The 20414-nt window shown below is 53.1% G+C and overlaps 1 protein-coding gene and 1 long non-coding RNA gene across 4 annotated transcripts in view; one reads left to right on the top strand and one right to left on the bottom strand.

The window, feature by feature from the left end:
* The window catches only part of ANXA5 (annexin A5), a 980312-nt gene that overhangs the window by 147376 nt on the left and 812522 nt on the right, over nucleotides 1-20414 (bottom strand). The window lies entirely within an intron of this gene.
* The window catches only part of LOC146862379 (uncharacterized), a 357116-nt gene that overhangs the window by 197418 nt on the left and 139284 nt on the right, over nucleotides 1-20414 (top strand). The window lies entirely within an intron of this gene.

The following is a 20414-nucleotide window of genomic DNA, read 5'->3' as shown; positions in this document are numbered from 1 at the left end:
GCCCAATGATATCCTATGAGAGGTAGGGGGGCCTTGGTTGGTGGCTGCTGACTTGCATGCCACGCGACTGTGGGATCTGGGCTCCTGGTCACTTACTCAGGGCAAGTGGGGAAGTAGATAGGTGTAGAGGTTGCACTGCCAGGGCCACTCGGGCGGCTGGGTGCAGGGTGCTTTTGAGCCTTCGGGCGCTCAATTGATTTCAATGGGAAATCTCTGGTTTAGAAAAAGACTGCAAGCTCGAGGATGAGGATTCTTCAGGTGCCACCACCACTTCAAGAGGTAAATTGAGTAGTTGGAGGATAGGTGTGTACCCCGGGATTGGGCACAGGGGGCCGCGGGGCACCGGGTGCAGGGGTGCCTTTTGGTGTCAGGAAATCTTACCCTCTGTTGATTGCGGTTGTGGGGGGGGGCACCTGGTTCTGAGGCTGCAGGCTTCTTTGGGAGTGTCGAGGGAGGTCCTTGGGTGCCGGACTCTGGGTCAGAGTGGCTGTGGGGTTGTCCTTGTGGTCTTTGTTCACTCCGGCACAGGCCAGGCATGGCTGGTGCAGAGTGTGCTGGGTTGCGGTTCCGGGCTGCTGCCAGGGATTAGAAGTAGATTTTGAGTAGAGCCTCTACTCATGGGAGTCCCAGCGGCTTAGAGTCAAAAGGTAGCCAGGTCCTCCGGGGTTTGTGAGGTTGCTGGCCAAAAGAGATGCCGGGTTGGAGCAGGAGAAGGTTCGAGGGTCGACAGGCCGGTAGGGCAGGGGCCAAAGCAGTTTGTGTCTTCCTCTTCTTAGCAGCTGCAGGGCAGGTCTTCTTTCTTCTAGCTCGTCTTCGGATTTTGGAATCTGGAAAAGGAAGGTTCAGTGTGCCCCTAAATACTAGATTTAGGGGCGTTACAGGTAGGTGAAGGGGAGGGACCAATGGGTCCCTGTCCTGGGGTGGGTACACCCCCTATCCTGCCTCTCTCCTGTGGGAGGGGGGCAGTAGCCTAGTCCTGATAGGGTAGGGCTTCCCATCTTCAAGATGGCGATCGCCCGGAGATGTGCTTCAGCTCGCCTCCCCCACCTGAGGGGTGGGGTTGGCAGGCTGGCACATCCCCTGTCCTTATTTGGGGTTTCCGGCCAAGCGTCCCGCCAGAGTGGGGGGTTGCAGTGGCCTGGGGAAGCTCACAGAGGCGGCATGCCTTTGAAGCTCCCCCCTGCCCATCCTGGGGGAGGAAATTTAGCACCTCGCCCAGGATGTGCATTGTTGCAGGCCCAGAAGAGCAGGGGCTCTCCTACCCAGGGGTCCAGCAAAATGTCTGTGTGGCAGCCTAGGCAGCCTCAGAATAGACATGAATTGTAGGTTAGGTTTTAGGGGGCATCTCTAAGATGCCCTCTGGGGTGCTTGGTACATTAAATCCCACACTGGCATCAGTGTGGGTTTAATGTGCTGAGAAGTTTGATATCAAACTTCTCAGTCTTCAGTGTTGACATTATGGTGCTGTGGAGTTCGTGTTCGACGAGAGCACAGCACCATGTACTCTTAAATGGCAGCACTGCACTTAGTGCCCAGGAATGGACGTGGGTACTGTAGGGGCACAGGGCTCCTGCTCCTGTGTCCACACCATTGGCATAGGGCACCCAGCTAGAGGGGTGGCTGATATATGCCATGGCAGTGTAGGTGATGGTCATGGCACAAAGGGATGTGTGCCATGTCGACTCTTTGTTTGGTCTTGCACCCAGACACCCAGCCTGCAAGGGCAGTGTGTGTGTGTGTGTGTGTGTGTAAGGGTACAGGGCCTCTAAGGGTGGCACAATGAGTGCTGCAGCCCTTCGAGGCCGTCCCTGGTCACAAGGCCCTGGGTACCTAGGGTACCATTTACCAGGGGCTGATATGTGGCCAGGGTTTGCCAATTTGGGTTTTGTGTGTTTAGGGAAGGAACATAAGCCCTGGGCACCTGATTGGCAGGAGTCCAGGGCACACTCAGTCAAAGTACATTCAGCAATTCAGCAAAAAGTGGGGGCATACCATGCAAGAAAGATGGTGAGTAATGACCTAAAGAAATCGATTTACAATAGGGGACTTGAAAAGAGAAGGCTGATCAGGCAGCTGAAAAAAGGCTGAGATGACTGAATTCTGGCTGGGGAGAGGGATCTGCTGTTGACCCAATCCTGGTTTGGTAGCCACCACTGCAACTGGTGTCCAGTGCCCTCTGAGATCTGGATGCAAGCGGAGACTCCCCATATGCTGTGCCCACTGGAACTTCAGGTCCCACTGCAGAGCCCGCATATGCCACCTGGTATGATCCACCACCAGGATGCAGGAGGCCATGAAGCCCAGTAGCCTCAGGGTCATTCTGAGCGAAACCCGGGATAGAGGCTGAAAGATCGGAATCACAGTCCGAATATCCCAGACTCGCTGCTTGGGAGGAGAGGCCCGAAACTACATCGTGTCCAGAATCCCACCGATGTAGAGGAGCTTCTGAGGGGGACTCAGGTGTGACTTCGGCACGTTGGTAAGAGAACCCCAGCTAATGCAGGAGGTCTGCCACAGCCTGGGGCGAGCCCGCCTTCAACAGCCAGTCGTCGAGATAGGGGAAGACTGGAATCCCTGATCTGCACAGATGAGCTGTGACCACCACCATCACTTTCGTGAACACCCGAGGGGCGCTGGTAAGGCCAAAGGGGAGCACGGTAAAGTGAAAGTGCTTGTGGCCTACCGTAAACTGCAGGCAACGCCGGTGAGCCGGCAAGACGGGAATGTGGAAATATGAGTCCTGAAGGTCCAACGCTACCATCCAGTCTCCAGGGTCGAGGGCCGATTTGACCTGAGCTAGAGTTAATATCGTGAACTTCTCCTTCCAGATAAAGCGGTTCATGTCCCTGAGGTCCAAGATAGGACGCAGGCCCTTGTCCTTCTTGGGCACCAGAAAGTAGTGGGAGTATCAACCACATCCTACTTCTGGCGCAGGAACGAGCTCGATGACCCCCTTGGCCAAGAAGGCCACAACTTCCTGTTGAAGTGCCAAGGGATACCCCGACATGCGGTGGTACTGGGGTGGCATGGCTGGAGGGGTAGTCCCGAAGGGGAGGGAGAAGCCCCTGCGGACTATTTGTAAAACCCACCTGCCCGAAGTGATGGTGCGCCAGTGTGGGAGGTGATGGTGAATCCTGACGCCCACTGGTGTTTGATGGGCCTGAAAAACCGGACTATGAAGGTTTGGAGGCAGTGGTAGCTGGGTTGGATGTGGACTGACCCACCCGCTGGCCCCCTGACCCGGCGGGTCCCACATCCGCACGGAGACTGTTGCGCAGGCTAGTGGCTCTGAACAAAACGGGTCAGGGCGCCCCTTCCGTGGCCACGAAAGGAGCGAAAAGCAGAAGGCACGGGAGGGCGCGTGGCGGGAAGGCCAAAGGACTTGGCCGTAGCCTGCGAATCCTTAAAGCACTCCAACGCACTATCTGCTTTGTTGCCGAAAAGGCGATAGCCATCAAAGGGCATGTCCATCAAACTGTTCTAGACATCTCAACAAAACAAAAAAAAAAAACAGTTGTCCTCAGCCAGGCGTGGCGGCGGAGTGCCACCGTCGTGGAAATCGCCCTGCCCAACAAGTCTGCGGTGTGAAGGCCACAACGAATAGCGACCTAGGCTGCATCCCTCCCTTCAACAATAGCTTGAGAGAGCACTGGCCGGGCCTCCTCCGGACATTGAGGCAGCACGGGCGCCACAGCATCCCACACAGAGTGGGAATAACGGCCCAAGAGGCATGCGGTGTTCACAGACTACAGTCCGGAACTGGCGGAAGAAAAATCTAACCGAAAAGCTCCAGTTTCTTGGATTTCCTATCCGGTGGTGCGGTAGGGAATGCACGCAGAGGCTTGGACAACCAAGCTCTCAGGCGTAGGGTGTTGGGAAAGCAAAAGGGGGTCACCCGGGGCCGGGCGATGGCGTCGGGCCACGTTCCTATCCACAGGAGCCCCTGTGTTGGGCCTGGACCAGGTGCCCAAAAGAATGTCTGAAAGTGCATCGTTAACAGGCAGCAGTGGCTCCGAAGAGGTAGCCGCCGGCTGAAGCACTTCTGTCAGGAGGTTAGTCCTGACGGCCACTGTAGGGAGCTCGAGGTGGAGGTGGAGGTCCTCGGCCACCCACTACGTAACTTGCACCTTCCTCCGTAGCCACGGTAGGAGGAGACAGCATGCCAAAGTCAGGAAAGGTATCAAGACCACTGGCATCCCCCAACTTCTCTGCCCAGTCCGGGTCAAACTCACATTGTGCTGTGAGAGGGTCCTCAGACCCCTCCCAGATCTCCCCTTCCTCCGAAGGCTGATAAACAGGCCAAAAATAAGGAGAATGGGCATAGGGATAGAAATCCCCCATCGGCATCGAGCGACGCGGGTCTGGCGCCGTATCCACATCGGGGTTGAAACTGGGGGCGGCGGCGTCCGGTGGGCCGGGCGACATCGGAGATGGTGCCGGAGTGGTCGACGTCTGTGGAGGCGTCACAGGGTGAACCGGCGTCGACCGGGATCCAGGCCCGAATCCAAGGGGATCCTGCGGTGCCGGCGCCGCCGGCAGGAAAGGGCTAGAACCTTGGGCCCCGCGGGGTGAGACGGCCCAAAAAGGCAGGCCATGGCTGACAAATTCCTGCAGCTGGGCCAGAGTCGCAGACAGACCCAGGAGGGCTGCGTAGGCTCCGCCAAACCGTGGGGGAGGCACCACCCACACCCTCAGCCACAAAGGGCGAGGAGCAGTTGGAGAGCGATGGCGCTACTTCAACTTCTTGGAATGCTTCGTCTTGCCTGACCCCGAGTGCGAAGACTTCGATCCCGATGAACGGGGGTTGCGGCTCCATGACCAGTCCCTCAACCTACCACGGGACTGGGACCTTGAGCGGCGCGGAGCTGACTGCAGGACTTCTAGCAACTTTCAGGACCGCTCCCGCGATGTCTTCGGCGCCATGGCCTGGCAGTCAGAGCACGACTTGGGGTCGCGCTCCAGGCAGTAAAGACACACATGGTGCGGGTCCATCAATGACATCATGCGATGACAGTCCCCGCAGGTCTTGAAGCCGGGCAACCCTACTGCACCAGGAGTCGATCGACTCAAAAAATAGAGACAAAAAGCCTTGAAAAAAACGTAGTCAAAAAGTGACTGGGGGTACCGCTCGCTCCGGATCTGCGCTTGCTGGCGCGGAAAAAGAAAGAACCAACGTCAGCGCGAGAGGGCGGCGTCTAAGTAGCATCTGCAACGTCACGACGGCAACGACTGATGCGGAGCCGCACGACGCCACCTTCCGACACGCAGGGGTACTGCTGCCGAAAACTTTCCAGATCCAGTCTGACGCCTGGGGGTAATTCTAAGGTAAGGAATCTATCACTAACATGTTTTTCAGATTTATTTTGGAGGTAACAAGGTCCATTCCTGTGCAGAATCTAGCAGACTAGACATAGAAGTTAACCAATAAAGGGTGTGCAGCGTAGGTTCCGATGAAGAGCGGAGGGAGGGGAATAGGGGAGAGATTCAAGATGAGGCTAGCAGCAGTGTTCTGAACCACTTGGAACCTGGCAAGCAGGCTTTCATTTATTCCCACCAGTAAGGCATTTCCGTAAACAATGCAGCTTATTATGAAAGCTTGGACTAGGGTTTTCCTGGCCTGTAGATGGGTCCACTAAAAGACTAAGCATGAGCATGAGGCCAAAGCAGGTTCCGGTCTTACTTTTGACATGCTCACACATGTAGAGATCATTCAAGAGGACTCCCAGATTGTTTACATATTTTTTAAGGGTAGCTGGTAAACTAAGCTCTGGTGCCCACCAGTCTGTTGACCAAATGGAATGGGCTTTTCTGAATAATAGTATCTGTTTTATTCGTGTTAAGCTGCAGAAAGTTAGCGGTCATCCACAATGCAATTTTTAGCAGACACTCCTTGAATTTAATTTTAAGAGTTGGCTTATGATCCATAGGATCCATTGTGATGACCAGTGGGTGCAGTCTGCATAGGAAATTGTTTCAAAGCCACATGACCTAGTAAGTTTTGCCACGGGAGCCACAACCATTAAAAAGAGTAGGGCTGAGGATTGACCCCTTGGGCACCCCTTTGTCCAGGGCCCTGGGTTTGGGTGAGTGGTTGACCAGCTGAACGAATGGGTGTGCTCAGACAAAGTTCTACATCCATTCCAAGGCTTTACCAGTGATACCACTCTACCCCGGTCTTTGCACTAGTATTTGATGAGAGATGGTATCAAATGCCGCTGACAAGTCCAAGAGAACCAGTACCGCTGAGGATCCCTTGTCTAAGGTGAGCTTAATGGTGTCAGTGACCTCTATTAAGGCCGATTCTTTGCTATGAAATGCACGGACGCCTGACTGAGAGATGTCCAGAAGGTGATTAGATTCAAGATAGAACACCAATTGTTGATTCACTAAAAAATCTAGGATTTTAGATATGAACGGGAGTAGGGATAGTGGCTGACTGAAAAGAGATTACATAAGTCAGTAACTGAAGTGAGTAAGAATGGGGGAAAAGTAGTGATTATGTGAAGGGCAAGGTCCGACGGAGAACCAGTTTTTATTGAGTTTAGTCGGGACTGTATTTGATACTCTGACAGGACAGAAAAGTTCAATGGTGAAATATTGAGTTACTCTTGTCTTGCAGAGTTAATTCTCTCGGCTATATGTGTTCTTCTAGCAATGTTACAATATTTTAAGTATTTCCTTCGGAATAGGCGAGTCTAACTTCCTCCGATTTGGATTTCCTCCATTTTTGTTCCAGCTTCCTAACTAAAGACTTCTTTTTTTTTTTTAAGATTTGGAGTACCGGGGGCCAGGGGATTTTCCCTTTTCATTATAGATCTTTTTAACGGTGCGATGTCGTCTATGACCTTCATAAAAGAATCTTCGAAGGTTTCTGGAGAAAGATTGCCGTCTTTGTTTTCATATATGATATGGGGAGTAAAGGCAGGGAGAAAGGTGGAGGGGACTACCTTTCTCCAAGATCTAGTGAATTTCATGGCCTGATGGAGGGCGTCCTTAGGTTTCTGGATGTCCAAATAAAAATCTAGGGAGAAGTGGTCAGTCCATGTCTGTGCGGCTGGAGTGCTCACTATTAGGTTGTTGGCATCAGTAAATATTAGATCAAGAGTTTGCCCGGCTCAATGTGTTAGACCTGATACCATTTGATGAATCCCCAGTGATTCCATGCCTGCTAAAAGACACATGGTATTGGGGTCAACTTAAATTTCAATATGATAATTGAAGTTCCCTAAGAGCAGAAAGTTATCTGCTGCTAGGATGTGCGGTGCTAGCCGATCCACGAGCTTAGCACTGAAATCTTTCTAACCATCAGGCGGACGGTAGACCCGTGCTCCCCTCCAAGTTACATTGGTGGAGACCTTAAGTTGGTATATTATCATTTCCACCGTAAGAGTGGATTAAGAGTCCAAGGTTTCTACGCTTATAGAATTCCAGATATGAACTGCTACTCCCCCTTTCTTTTTATGCGGTCTATCACACCTAATTATACTATAGCCTTGAGGTAATTTTATGGCTATAGAGTTGGAGGACGACGAATTTAGCCAGGTTTCAGTAATGAAGCATATATCTGGCTTTGTAGAAAATTCTAAAGTTCTGAGGTGTCCGTGGGGATAGAACGTGCATTTAAATAGTTGCAATGCAACTGGGAGGGGGAAGTGATTAATCTTTGTCAAAGTAGTGGTCTTACTGTTGATAGAGGGAATGCTGATTAAGGGGTCAGCTGTTGAGAGCCCTCGGGTTCTATACTGGGTTGGGGAAATATTAGCCCAGGCGAAGTTATAAGTGTTACATTGCCAGTAGTCTAGGTTTTCCGTTTGGTTAATGTTAAAAATGGATTTATATAGCGCGCGTATACCGATTGGTTTCATGGTGCCATGTTAGGATTTGGCCGTTGCCATTGGAGAAGTTAGTTTTGGGCCTGTGCAAATAACCAGGTTTTGAGGGACTTCCTAAAGCTCAGTGCATGACCGGATCTCCAGGGGGAAAGAATTCCACAGTCTCGGGGCAAGAGTGGCAAAACTGCAGCCCCCCTGACGTTTCCGCTTGAACGTGGGGGTGGACAGGAGCAGGTGGTGAGCGGACCGTAGGTTGCGTGAGGTGGTGTACCTTAGTATCCGATTGTTTAGAAATTTGGGGCTTTGACCATGCAAGGATTTAAAGATCAAGCAACTAGTTTTAAACACGCAACGTTGAGGGATGGGAAGCCAGTGCAGTTTCCTCAGTAGAGGCAACGCCGGTTGCCACCTAGGTTGGCGAAGGATCAGTCTGGCTGCCTGGTTCTGGACCATCTGCAGCCGCTTGGTAAGGAAAAGTGGAATACCCAGATAAACGGAGTTTGCATAATCCAAGTGTGACAGACAGTGGCTATAACGACCTGTGTCAAGGCTTCCTGCGTGAGTAATTGGCAGATCTTCCGGACCTTTCGCAGCTGAAAGAAGCATTGCGAGGTTACCAATCCGACCTGCGTTCAGTGAGGTTATTGTTTAAGGTGACACCGAAAGTTTTGGCGGCCAGTAGTGTAGGCCACAGAACTTATGGCTATCCCCTGTTAGGACTAGCTACGTCTTGCCAGGATTTAGCTTAAGGTGGTTGTGGTTCAGCCAATGTTGGATGTGCAGCATGGTGGCCTGCAATTCGGTGATTGAGCTAGGTGAGTTGTCGACAGTGAATACCAATTGAAGGTCGTTGCTATAATTAAAAACAGTCCCCTTCCTCTCTTTTAGGGATTGGATCAGAGGGAAGAGGAAGAGATTGAACAAGTGAGGGGAGAGTGAGCAACCTTGAGGAAACCCACAGGTGGTTCTTTGTTTAGGAGCCGTAAAATGAGCTGAGCGAACAGCCTGGGACCTGCCTTCTAGGAAAGAGCTGAGTCAGCTAGAGGCTGTGCCCTGGATGCCAGCCTGCCTGACATGGTCTGCCAATATATTATGGTCGACCGTGTCAAAGGCAGCGGAGAGATCCAGTAGCACCAGGGCCTGGGGGGAGCCTCTGTCAGCTTTGTCTTGGAAGAGTGTCCATGACCGCTAATATCACTGTTTCTGTTAAGTGCGCGGGGTGGAAGCCCGCTTGATGAGAATCAAGATAGTCTGATTCTTCCAAGAAGTTGGACAAGCATCTTGCCACATAGGCCTCCAGTATTTTAGCCAGAAATGGGAGCAAAGAGATGGGACGATAGACGGGCTCATAGGGTCGGCTGAAGGTTTTTTCAGGAGAGGAACCACGATGGCTTCTTTAAATGTTGTGGGAACGCGACCCAAGGAGAGGGACTCGTTCAGGAGGGCGAGAGCTGGGCCCGGGAAGATAGAGAGGGCGTCTTAGCACGTGTGGTGGGCAGCAGTCTGTGGAAGCTCCTGATTTGACTTTAGACAGTAGGTCCTGGAAAACCTTGGTGCTAATGGTTGGGAAATAGTTGAGCGTGCAGTTGTTACTGTGCATTGCCGGAGTCATAATGAGGGAGTGTTTAGGGATGCTAGCTTTAATGGTGGTAATCTTTTCAAATAGATAATTATTCAGGGAGTTGCACAGTGCTTGGGTAGGAGTGACTTTAGGAAGGATTCTGTCTGGGTTGAACAGTTCATTCACAATCGCAAATATTTCTTTGGAACTCTTATATGAGTTAAGGATATGTGATGAGAAGTGAGCGGCTTTAGCAGAGAAGACTGCCTTCCTATATTCTTTCCGTGTTGTCATGTATTGGAGTTTTCTTTCTGGAGAATATTTCTGTCGCCACTGCCTCTCCAGTTGGCGAAGGGCCAGTTTTTGAGATTTAAGTTAATGAGAGAACCATCTGAGCGTCAGCAAGGCGGGCCAATTTTACTTTTTTGAGGGGCGCATGCTTATGGCTTGCTGCAAGTAGCCAACCTGATAGAATTGCCTTGGATATATTGATATCAGAAGCAGGTATTGGGGCTGTGCTGACCAGTGTGTCAGGAAATTCCTTTTTATCAAGGGTGTTCCATTTCCTGGCCATCCCGCCTGCTACCGTAGGGGTTTTTACAGTGGCGAAGTTTTCTATAGTGAATTTTGTTAAATGGTGGTCTGACCATATGCAGGGGAAGATTGTAGGTGCAGATATTATCAGGCTGTTCGTGCAAATGTGGTCCAAAGTGTGCCCTTTAAGGTGTGTGGCTGAGGATACTTGTTAAGTGAATTTTAGGTTAGTAAGGAGATCGGTCAGCTCAGCTGACTGCAGCCCTCCAAGAGGGTCATTATACCAGTAGTTGAAGTCACCCACAAGCAAGATTTTGGCGTGCTTAATGACAAGGTCAGCGATCTGTTCACTCAGCGATAGGGGGAATAGGGGCATCTGATAAGGGATCCTGTACACTAGCACACAGATGATTGGGTCGAAGGTTGATTCCAATGTTTTCCGCTTCCGGGAGGCAGAGACCGGTTAAGGTGCTAAATTTGAGTTTTGTATGAATAATGGCTGCTACCAACCCACCCCCCCCCCACCCCCCCCCACCCCCAGTTTACCTGGTGGACGGTTGGCGTGGATAATGTAGTAATCATTGGGTAGCGCCAACATGTCAGGGGTGTAGTCTAGCATCAGCCAAGTTTGTCACCAGAAGGATGTCTGGTTTATCAGTGGCAAGGAGGAGGAAGATGTCAAGCTGGTGCTTGACTAGGTAGCGTGTATTGAGGTAGTAAATTAGTAGTGACAGGGGCCTATGTTTATCAGGTCCCTGTGGGGGAACGAGCTCTGTTCCTTGAAGATTTCGGATCACTTTAATACACGTTTCGGGGGGGGGGGGGGGCGCAAGGTGAGTAGTGGTGTTTGAGGGCCTCCGAGGAATACGTGATCAATCGGGCATAGTGGCTGGCCCCTGGGCACGGATGGGCGCAGACTGGCTTGCCTTTGGCGCGTCTGCTGCACTCCTGCGCTGCGGCCGGTATAGGGCTCTGGTCCCCGCCCACTGCTCCTCCCTCTCTCAGCGCGATAGGCTGATTCAGAGGGGAGTGATCGGGAGCAGCTGGGACGCCGGGCCTTACGCGCAATTACCAGTCTTTTTAAAAAGAGTACATGTCAAATTCATACAGTTTTAAAAGATTCTAAAAAATCCTAAAAGCAGCGATTCAAGTGGGCTAGAAGAAAGCTTCCCACTAGGCAGCGGCACAAACCTAAAGGTAGGTGGAATGTTTCGCCACAAAATGTGCCAAGGTAGCTTTCCCTATCGTGATTCCCATACTTGAGTAAATATGCAACAATTATTCAAAAAGATGCTGCCTTCCTGGCGGCGTCCAGGGGTGGAGGGGCGCAGACGGGCCCTGAACAAATAGAGCGCGGAACCCAGAGGAAGCGTAGGAAAACAAAGACTAGAACGTCAGCTGCCCCGAAGATATCAGGAGTGTGTTGAATGCTTTGGTGTGGCATTTCTCGTCGTTGAGCTGGACGATAGAGTAGAGTTCTCTTGAACCGAAACCATTTACAGGCATTGCAGTCTTCCTTCTTGTGCTTCGGAAAGAGGCACAAGTTACAAACTGATGTAGGTTGGTATGAGGGTACTTGACAAGGCACCCTGGACAGAATTGGAACGGAGTCCGTTCCTGAAGTACTGGGTTTTTCAGAACCAACCCAGCGGTGCCAGGGGACACACCCGAAGACTTCGAGTTCTTCCTGTTTCGGACTACAGAAACACAGTCTTCTAGGTGAAGTCAAAGATCGTATTTATTGGCTGCAGACCAATCACAGGTATCCGAGAAGTACAGCAGGGTGTATGTTCTCAGGAGACTTCCCTGTCCCAAAACCCCGTCTTCTCTTATATATGGAATATTACGCTTCTGGGCAACACCGCCCCTATTTTACAAGTGGTTATTCACAGTTTTTTACTACAAACGAAAAAACAGTCATGATGATGATCCCACATTTCAGTTCGGTCAGCCCACAATTATTTACCCAGCAAGGCTCAGAACCCTCATCAGATATCAGCAGACCCCAATAAAACGGACACCTCCTCCTCGTAAAACAAGCCATAAAGCAGAAAACAGAGTCAGGTGTGAAAGGGATTAGTCAGGGTGCGTGTGGGATGAAAGACTTGATGTGTCCAGCCCTGATGCTAATCCCATTTGGCCATGGGAAAAGGAACTGGTCGGACAGGATTGACCTCGGGCAGCAGAGTCAGTTCGCACAGGTCACAAAGAAGTCAAAGAAGGTGTACGTGTCCTTTAGGCCTAGGCATGGCCTTAGTGCGTAGCCTATGTGAGGGCAACCACAAAATGGCTACCGCTCTAAAATGGAACCCGAGGATTCAATATGTAGTATCGTATCCAAGGTGAATGCATCGATGAAACGTAATGAAAACACTCGTACATACCGCATTTGCCATTTGCGGTTCGCTGATACTAAAATCGGCATGATGGGGGCATGCCTCCAACGTGGTTCCGAAATTTACAGTACCACATTCCATCGACAGAAGGCTAGACCGACACGGTGAGGCCAGAGGGCCGCTCACCAAGTTTTTGATCAAAGATGGAGAATTTGTTGAACGATTTGATACGCGGAGGACAGTGAAAACAATATCGAGGGTAGAGTGGATCGCGCACGGAGGAAAACTCGAAGAACGGTTTCGAACCGGAGCACAGCAATACACGTCCGAACCCGATGGCGAAAAGAAAAAAAACAATCTAACAATAGAATCGATGCCCATGCGCCCTATCACCGAAAGGAAGAGTCACCTTTTCTTGTGACTGATGACTTCTTCAAAGAAAAACAACTTGTAAACATCCGGACCCAACACTAGATGCCAGGAGTATGCAAAGCATGTTTATCTTCATCACACATGAACATCAGTTTTTGTAAGTATACAGTTTAAGGTTTCATACAATTTTCCAAATCCACACAGAAAATTTTTCACAGAAAAGTAGTCATTGCAATCCTATGGGAGAAAATGAAGGCGTTGGTTTACAAGTTAAATATTTGGTTTTGGGAGTTGGGTTTTTGGGGTTAGAACAAGGGTCCCCCCCAGGGTCAAGGATGCACTCTCGAAGCACCCTCAGCGGCAATAGGGCGGCCAGGTGCAGAGTGCTGAGGCCCAATGTTAACCAATGGGGGATATGGGGCCTCCGATTGGTGGCTGCTCACGAGCAGGCCACAAGGTTTTGGGAGTAAAGCGCCTGGACTTAAGCTTAGGGTAAAGAGGGATCAGAGTTAGCACAGAAGAACAAGTCACTTACCTTCGGTAACGATGTATCTGTAAGAAACATTAGTTAGTTAGATTCCTCACCTTAGAATATCCCCAGGCGTCAGGCTGGATCCGGAAAGATTTTTCGTCAGCAATACCCCTTGCGCGTCGCTAGGCGTCGTCTGCGGCTCCGCATCAGTCATCGGCGTCGTGCGCCGGAGTACTTAGACGCCGCCCTCGCGCGCTGACGTCAGTTCTTGTACATAGCTTTCCGCGCCAGGAACGCAGAGCCATGCAAGAGACCGACACTGGTGCCAAAAAATCTAGGGCCCTGAAAATTATAGCCTTAACCCTAGATGTCAGTTCGCAGAACGGGGAGGACGGGAGGGTCGGTGAGGAATCTAACTAACTAATGTTTCTTACAGATACATCGTTACCGAAGGTAAGTAACTTGTTCATCTGAAAGAAACACGTTAGTTAGATTCCTCCCCTTAGAATAGATAGCCCAGCAATACCAACCCCGGTGGTGGGTCTGGGAACCAAGATCACACCAGAAAGTCCTGGAGAACAGAACGGCCAAAGAAGCCGTCTCTCCGGACTTGGCTGTCCAGGCAATAGTGCTTGGCAAACGTGTGCAGTGAAGCCCACGTCGCCGCCTGACAGATGTCCCGCAAGGGAACTCCCCAGCCCAGGGCGGTAGTAGCCGCTGTGGCCCGGGTGGAATGGGCCCTCAATCCAACAGGAGGGTCCTTTTTTGCCAAGGAGTAACAAATGTTAATACACAACACGACCCACCGCGAGATGGTCCGTTTGTGTACCGCTTTCCCCTTCTTAGCTCCTACGTATCCAACAAAAAGTTGGTTGTCCACCCGGAACTGCTTGGTGCAGTCCAAATAAAAGGACAGCGCCCGTTTTGGGTCCAGACGGTGGAGCCTCTTTTTCTCTTTTGAAGGATGCGGAGGCCGAAAGAAGGTGGGCAACGTGACAGATTGCCCGAGATGAAATGGGGTCACCACTTTCGGTAGAAAAGAAGGACGAGGACGGAGGACGGAGGACAACCTTGTCCGGATGAACAGAAATAAAGGGAGGCTTAGATGACAGTGCCTGGAGCTCACTCACCCGTCTAGCCGAGGTGATAGCTACCAGGAAAGCAGTCTTCAGGGTCAGAAGACGAATGGGACAATTGTGAAGAGGCTCAAAAGGAGCGCACATCAGAGAGGTCAGAACAAGATTCAAGTCCCACCGAGGCATTACGAAGGCGACAGGAGGGAACATGTGAGTAATGCCTTTGAGAAAACATGAAACAGGAGACTTGAAGAGAGAAGGCTGATCAGGAAGCTGTAAGAAGGCAGAGATTGCAGCAAGATAACCTTTCATGGTGCCCAGAGCAGAGCCCTGCTGGGCCAAAGAAATAAGAAAGAGTAGAACCTCAGAAAGAGGGGCGGAAAGGGGATCCACAGCCTTTGCTGTGCACCATGCCACAAATTTCTTCCACCGGCAGGCGTATACCGTCTTTGTGGAGGGACGCCTGGCTGCCAGAATGACATCACAGACTTCAGGAGGCAAGTCAAATGGCATCAATTGCCGCCGCTCAATCTCCACGCATGGAGGTGGAGGCTGGACAGGTTCGGGTGGAGGACTGTCCCCTGCTGCTGCAACAGAAGGTCCTCCTCAAGAGGCAGTCGTATCGGAGGATCGATTGACATACTGAGTAGCCCGGGATACCAGAACCTTCGTGCCCAATCTGGAGCCATTAAGATAACTTGGGCCCGGTCGCGCCGGATCTTCTTCAGCACTCTGGGCAGAAATGGTATAGGCGGAAAGGTGTACAACAGACCGCAACTCCACTCGCGACGAAAAGCGTTTCCGAGCGAGTGCTGCCTTGGAAATTCCAACACGCAGAACTGCTGACATTGCGCGTTCTCTACGGTGGCGAATAGATCTAACCAAGGCTCTCCCCACTGCAGAAAGAGACCTTGCGCCACGTCCGAGTTCAGACGCCATTCGTGATCCACCATGCACCGGCGGCTGAGTTAGTCTGCTCTGGCGTTCAGAGAGCCCGCCAGATGTTGAACCACCAGGGTGATGCCCTGGTGTTCCAGCCATGTCCAGAGGCGCAGAGCCTCCTGACAAAGGGTCCACGACCCCACCCCGCCCTGTTTGTTGCACTACCACATGGCTGTGGTGTTGTCCGTGAACACCTGCACAACACTTCCCCGGACAGAGGGAAGGAAGGCTTTCAGTGCAAGCCGGATCGCTCTCAGCTCCAAAAGGTTGATATGGAGGTGAGACTCCGCCGGAGACCAGAGTCCTCTGATCTCCGCCTCTCCCATGTGTCCCCCCCCCATCCCAGGAGGAACGTGCTCCGGTTGGGGTAGGGAGAGGCATCTGCCCCTGACCCAATCGCGGTCTGTGAGCCACCACTGCAACAGTTTCACAGTGCCCTCCGAGATCAAGACATGGTCGGACAGGTTGCCCCGATGCTGGGCCCACTGAAACTTCAGGTCCCACTGCAGAGCCTGCATTCGCCACCTGGCGTAATGCACCAACAGGATGCAGGAGGCCATCAGCCCCAGAAGCCGCAGCACCAACCTGACCGAAACCCAGGATAGAGGCCGAAAGATGGGAATCAGAGCCTGAATATCCCGGACCCGCTGTTCCGGAGGATAAGCCCGGAACTGCGCCGAATCGAGAACCGCTCTGATGAAGAGGAGCTTCTGGGAGGGACTCAGGTGTGACTTCGGCACATTGATGGAGAACCCCAGCAAATGCAGGAGGCCGGCCGTAGTCTGGAGGTGGGAGACGACTTAATGGGGCGAGCCCGCCTTCAACAGCCAGTCGTCGAGCTAGGGGAAGACTGGAACCACTGATCTGCGCAGATGAGCAGCGACCGCCATCAATTTCGTGAACACCTGAGGGGCACTGGTGAGGCCGAAGGGGAACACGGTGAACTGAAAGTGCTCCTTACCCACCGTGAACCGCAGGTAATGCCGGTGGGCCGGCAGGACGGGGGATGTGAAAATAGGCGTCCTGCAAGTCCGCTACCGTCCAGTCTCCAGGGTCGAGGGCAGCCAGAACCTGAGCCAAAGTTAGCATCTTGAACCGTTCCTTCCGGAGGAAGGTGTTGACACTCCTGAGGTCCAAGATAGGGCATATGCCCCCTGTTCCCTTCTTGGGAACCAGAAAGTAGTGGGAATAGCCACCACAGCCTACTTCTGGACCAGGAATGCGCTCGACGGCCTCTTTGGCCAAGAGGGCCGTAACTTCCTCCCGCAGAAGATTCAAGTGATCCTCCAATATACGGTGGTACTGCGGTGGCATGGCTGGAGGGGTCGTCTCGAAGGGGAGGGAGTAGCCCCTTCGGACGATTTGCAGCACCCACCTGTCCGACGTGATTGAGCGCCAGTGGAGGAGGTGATGGCGAACTCTGCCGCCCACTGGCGTGGAATGGGCCTGAAAGCTCGGACTAGGAAGGCTTTGAGGCGGATGCTGCCGGGGTGGATGTGGACTGACCGGCACGTTGTCCTCTAGAACCGCCACGGCGGAACCCACGTCCGCGACCGCGTGCAGCTTGGTTCTGCGGCCGGTGGCTAGGCGGACGTGAGGAGGCACCCCTTCCTTGGCCATGAAAGGGGCGAAAGGCGGAAGCGTGCGGCCGAGAGACCCAAGGACGTGGCCGTAGACCGGGAGTCCTTAAAAACGAGCCAGCGCACTATCCGCCTTCTCACCAAAAAGGCGAGCGCCATCAAAGGGCATATCCATGAGTGTACTCTGGACATCCCCGGAGAAAGACGTGGACCTCAGCCAGGCGTTGCGCCGGAGCGCCACCGTGGTGGAAATCGCCCTACCCAGCGAGTCCGTGGTGTCAAGTCCACACCGTATGGCATGTCGCGCTGCATCTCGCCCGTCAGCAAGTGCCTGGGAGAGAGGTGTCCGGGCTCCACCGGACACAGTGGCAGCACGTCCTCCACCGTATCCCACAGAGTGGGAGAAACGGTCCAAGAGGCAAGCGGTGTTCAAAGACCGCAGGCCCAAACTCAGGGAAGAGAACAGCTTCTAGCCGAACTGTTCCAGCCTCTTGGATTCCCGATCCGGAGGAGCGGACAGGAAGGAGGATTGGGAAGTAGAGGCCTGGATAACCAGGCTCTCGGGGGTGGGGTGTTGGGACAGGAAACTGGGGTCGCCCGGAGCAGTTCCGATCCACAGAAGGAACTGTGGAGGGCTTGGGCCAAGTGCCCTGCAGAACGTCGACGAGGGCCTCATTAAACTGCAGCAGAGGCTCTGTGGAGCTTGCTGACGGTTGAAGCACCTCTGTGAGGACGTTAGTCCTCACGGCCACAGCAGGCAACTTGAGCCCCAGGGCTTCGGCCGTTTTGCACAGCACCACGGAAAAAGCTGCACCTTCCTCCGAAGCCACAGTCGGAGGAGAGATGAAACAAACGTCCGGCGAAGTGTCCAGACCACTGGCATCCCCCAGTTCGTCTGCCCAGTCCTGTGCAAGTTGACCCTGGAGGGCCATAGGGTATTCAGACCCCTCCCAGTCGTCCCCGTCATCCGATTCCTGATAAACAGGAGGAACGATCAGACCCGGACGATAGATGAAACCTTCATCCATCAGCGTCTGTTGCGACGCCGGGTCCGGACAGGGACTAAACCGGGGAACGGAGTCATCCGGAGACGGTGCCGGAGGTGGAACCGGTGTCGGCGCCGGCGGAGGTGTCGTGAGGTCGACCGGCACCGACAGAGATCCAGGCCTGGATCTCTCGGGGACCTGCGGCGTCGGGACCGAAGTCGTCGCCGGGGCCGGAGCCGCCGGCACGCGAGGTAGCCCAGTCGAGCCCGCGGGGCCCGAAGGCGCGCCGGCAGGCGTCGACGGCGTAGCCAGGCCCCTCATGGCCGAGAGGAAGGCACTGACCTCCGCCGGAGTCGCTTCAGTCCCAGGGACCGGCGGGTATGGAGACTGACGCGGCTCCTGCGGTGGGACCACCCTGACCCTCGGCCGAGTCGTGCGACCGGCGAGGGGAGTCCAAACAGCGGTGTAGTCTCTTGGACTTCTTGGATCACTTCGACTTACCCGAAGACTTCGAGCCCGACGAGCGATGATGATGATGATGATGACTGCGGCTCCGCAACCGGTCCTTGGACCGCCTCCTGGACCGGGACCGTGAGCGGCGCGGAGCCAAGTGCCGAAGCTCGAGAAGCTTATGGGACTGCTCCCGCCTAGCCTTCGAGGTCAAGCCCTGACAGTCGGGGCATGACTCCGCGTCGTGGTCGGCCCCCAGGCAGTAAAGGCACCGGCGATCCGTCACCAACATCAGGCGATGACAGGCGTCACAGGCCTTAAATCCAGGCATCCTACCGGCACCAGAGTCGAGTCGACAAAGACCAAAAAGAGTAAAAAAATGTAAGTCAAAAATTGACTAAGGGGTAAGCTCCTCCCGGATCGGCGCTGTCTGGCGTGGAAAAAAGAAGAACTGACGTCTGCGCGCGAGGGCGGCGTCTAAGTAATCCGACGACGTCATTCCGGCGCACGACGCCGACGACCGACGCGGAGCCGCAGACGACGCCTAGCGACGCGCAAGGGGTATTGCTGACGAAAAATCTTTCCGGATCCAGCCTGACGCCTGGGGATATTCTAAGGTGAGGAATCAAACGTGTGTATGAGATTAGGGTCTGCTTCCTATGGTCACCCCCACTTTTTGCTTTTGCTTCACTGATTTTCGATTTAGATGTGGCTGTGGGCCTGCTAATCAGACCCACAGCCCAGCTGTTCTCTCTAAATTCATACTATGTACTTTAGGTACATAACCCAATTGGTAAGGATCACCTTATAGGGCCCTGTACAGTGTACCTTAGGTACCCAGGGCATGGGTGTACCCTAGGCCTACCAGGGGCTGCAGCATGTATTATGCCACCCCTGGCTGGCCTCCCATCATGACAACTGGCTGATCACTCAGCTGGGGCAAGGTCGTGTAATCACCCCTTGCTTAGGTATAGTATTCCTACACCTACCTTATATATAGACACATGGGTAACCTTTCAGTCACTCCTATGGCAGGTAACATGTGAGATGGTGCTCTAGCATGAGCTGAGCCTGTCTGCAGCTTTCGGAACCATGTCCTTATAGCTGTTCTATGATATCGCCTACCATATACTCTTATAGTGCCTTATAATCCTCGCGGTTATGGTAACTATGGTTTGGCTTTATCAAAACATGTCGTGTAAGGTGTACAACACTGTGGAATACTACCCCCACACCATTTCTGGTGATGAGGATAGTATTCTCCCCTTCTAGAGGGAGAAGACATGTTGAACACCTACTACCCGGTTAAAGTTAACCAGAGCCCCAGCATCACAAAATGGATGCTGCTGCCACAGACACAAGACTGACCTCCTGCTGCTGGGAGTCCTTCCAGCGAGGGAGGCTTGGACAATAGGTTTCCTGCCTTGGGAGGTGCTAGCACCACCCTAGACAGGGCTTAGTGTATTGGGGCAGGGAGGGATGAAAGGAACGAGACACTGCCTGGGGCACACAAGGTGTCCCATGCATAGTCCAGTTCAAACCGGTGCTGGGGCACTCCAGCCCCAGTCCTGGTGCGAAACTGGACAAAGGGAAGGGGGTGTAACCACCCCCCTCCCTGGTCCCACCCATAGGAGGGACCTAGCAGGTAACCCAGCCCCCCAGATTAGTATAAGAGTGGGAGCGGAGTCCCTAGGACTTTGGATTATCCTGAACTGAAACTAGACACAAAACTCTGGACCTTCGACATTCGACGACAAGAAGACTGAAGAATCTCCCTTGTGGCCAAGGAGTGGCCACCCTGTGCAAACAGGCACCAACAAGCGACCTGCCGTTTGCTTTGCCCAAGTTCTACGAGGAACCGACTGCAGAGCCCGACCAGCGCCTTGACCTCCAGACTTCTCTGACCCTGATCCACATCCACAGCCAAGCTGAGATCCGTGGAGGCGACGAGAGACGTGTGACCAGCTACCTGGGAAAATTGGCAAGTAGCTTCCAGCGCAGCTTATGAGGTATCCTCGAACTTGTGCTCTGGGGATTGAGAAGCCCCAACCCCGAGCACCATCTGCACCGAAGATCAGCCCTCCACGAGTTCTGCGTGGGGCCCTTCTGCATTTTCCTGCCGACGCGTCTGTCCGGTTGCTTGCCCGTTGGCTAGTAGCCTCAGTGACGACGAACCCTTAACTTACCACCGCTGGTTTGGCTCCTCCAGACTGGCCCTTGCTTCCCTGTGAAAGAGAAGCACCTCAGACCTTCCTGGTCTGCACCTGAAGCGA

This window comes from Triturus cristatus, chromosome 2_2 (assembly GCF_964204655.1).
Source record: "Triturus cristatus chromosome 2_2, aTriCri1.1, whole genome shotgun sequence".
In the NCBI taxonomy this organism is placed as follows: domain Eukaryota; kingdom Metazoa; phylum Chordata; class Amphibia; order Caudata; family Salamandridae; genus Triturus; species Triturus cristatus.
The sequence above is the reverse complement of the archived record's forward strand: the minus strand, read 5'-3'. Positions and strand labels throughout refer to the sequence as shown.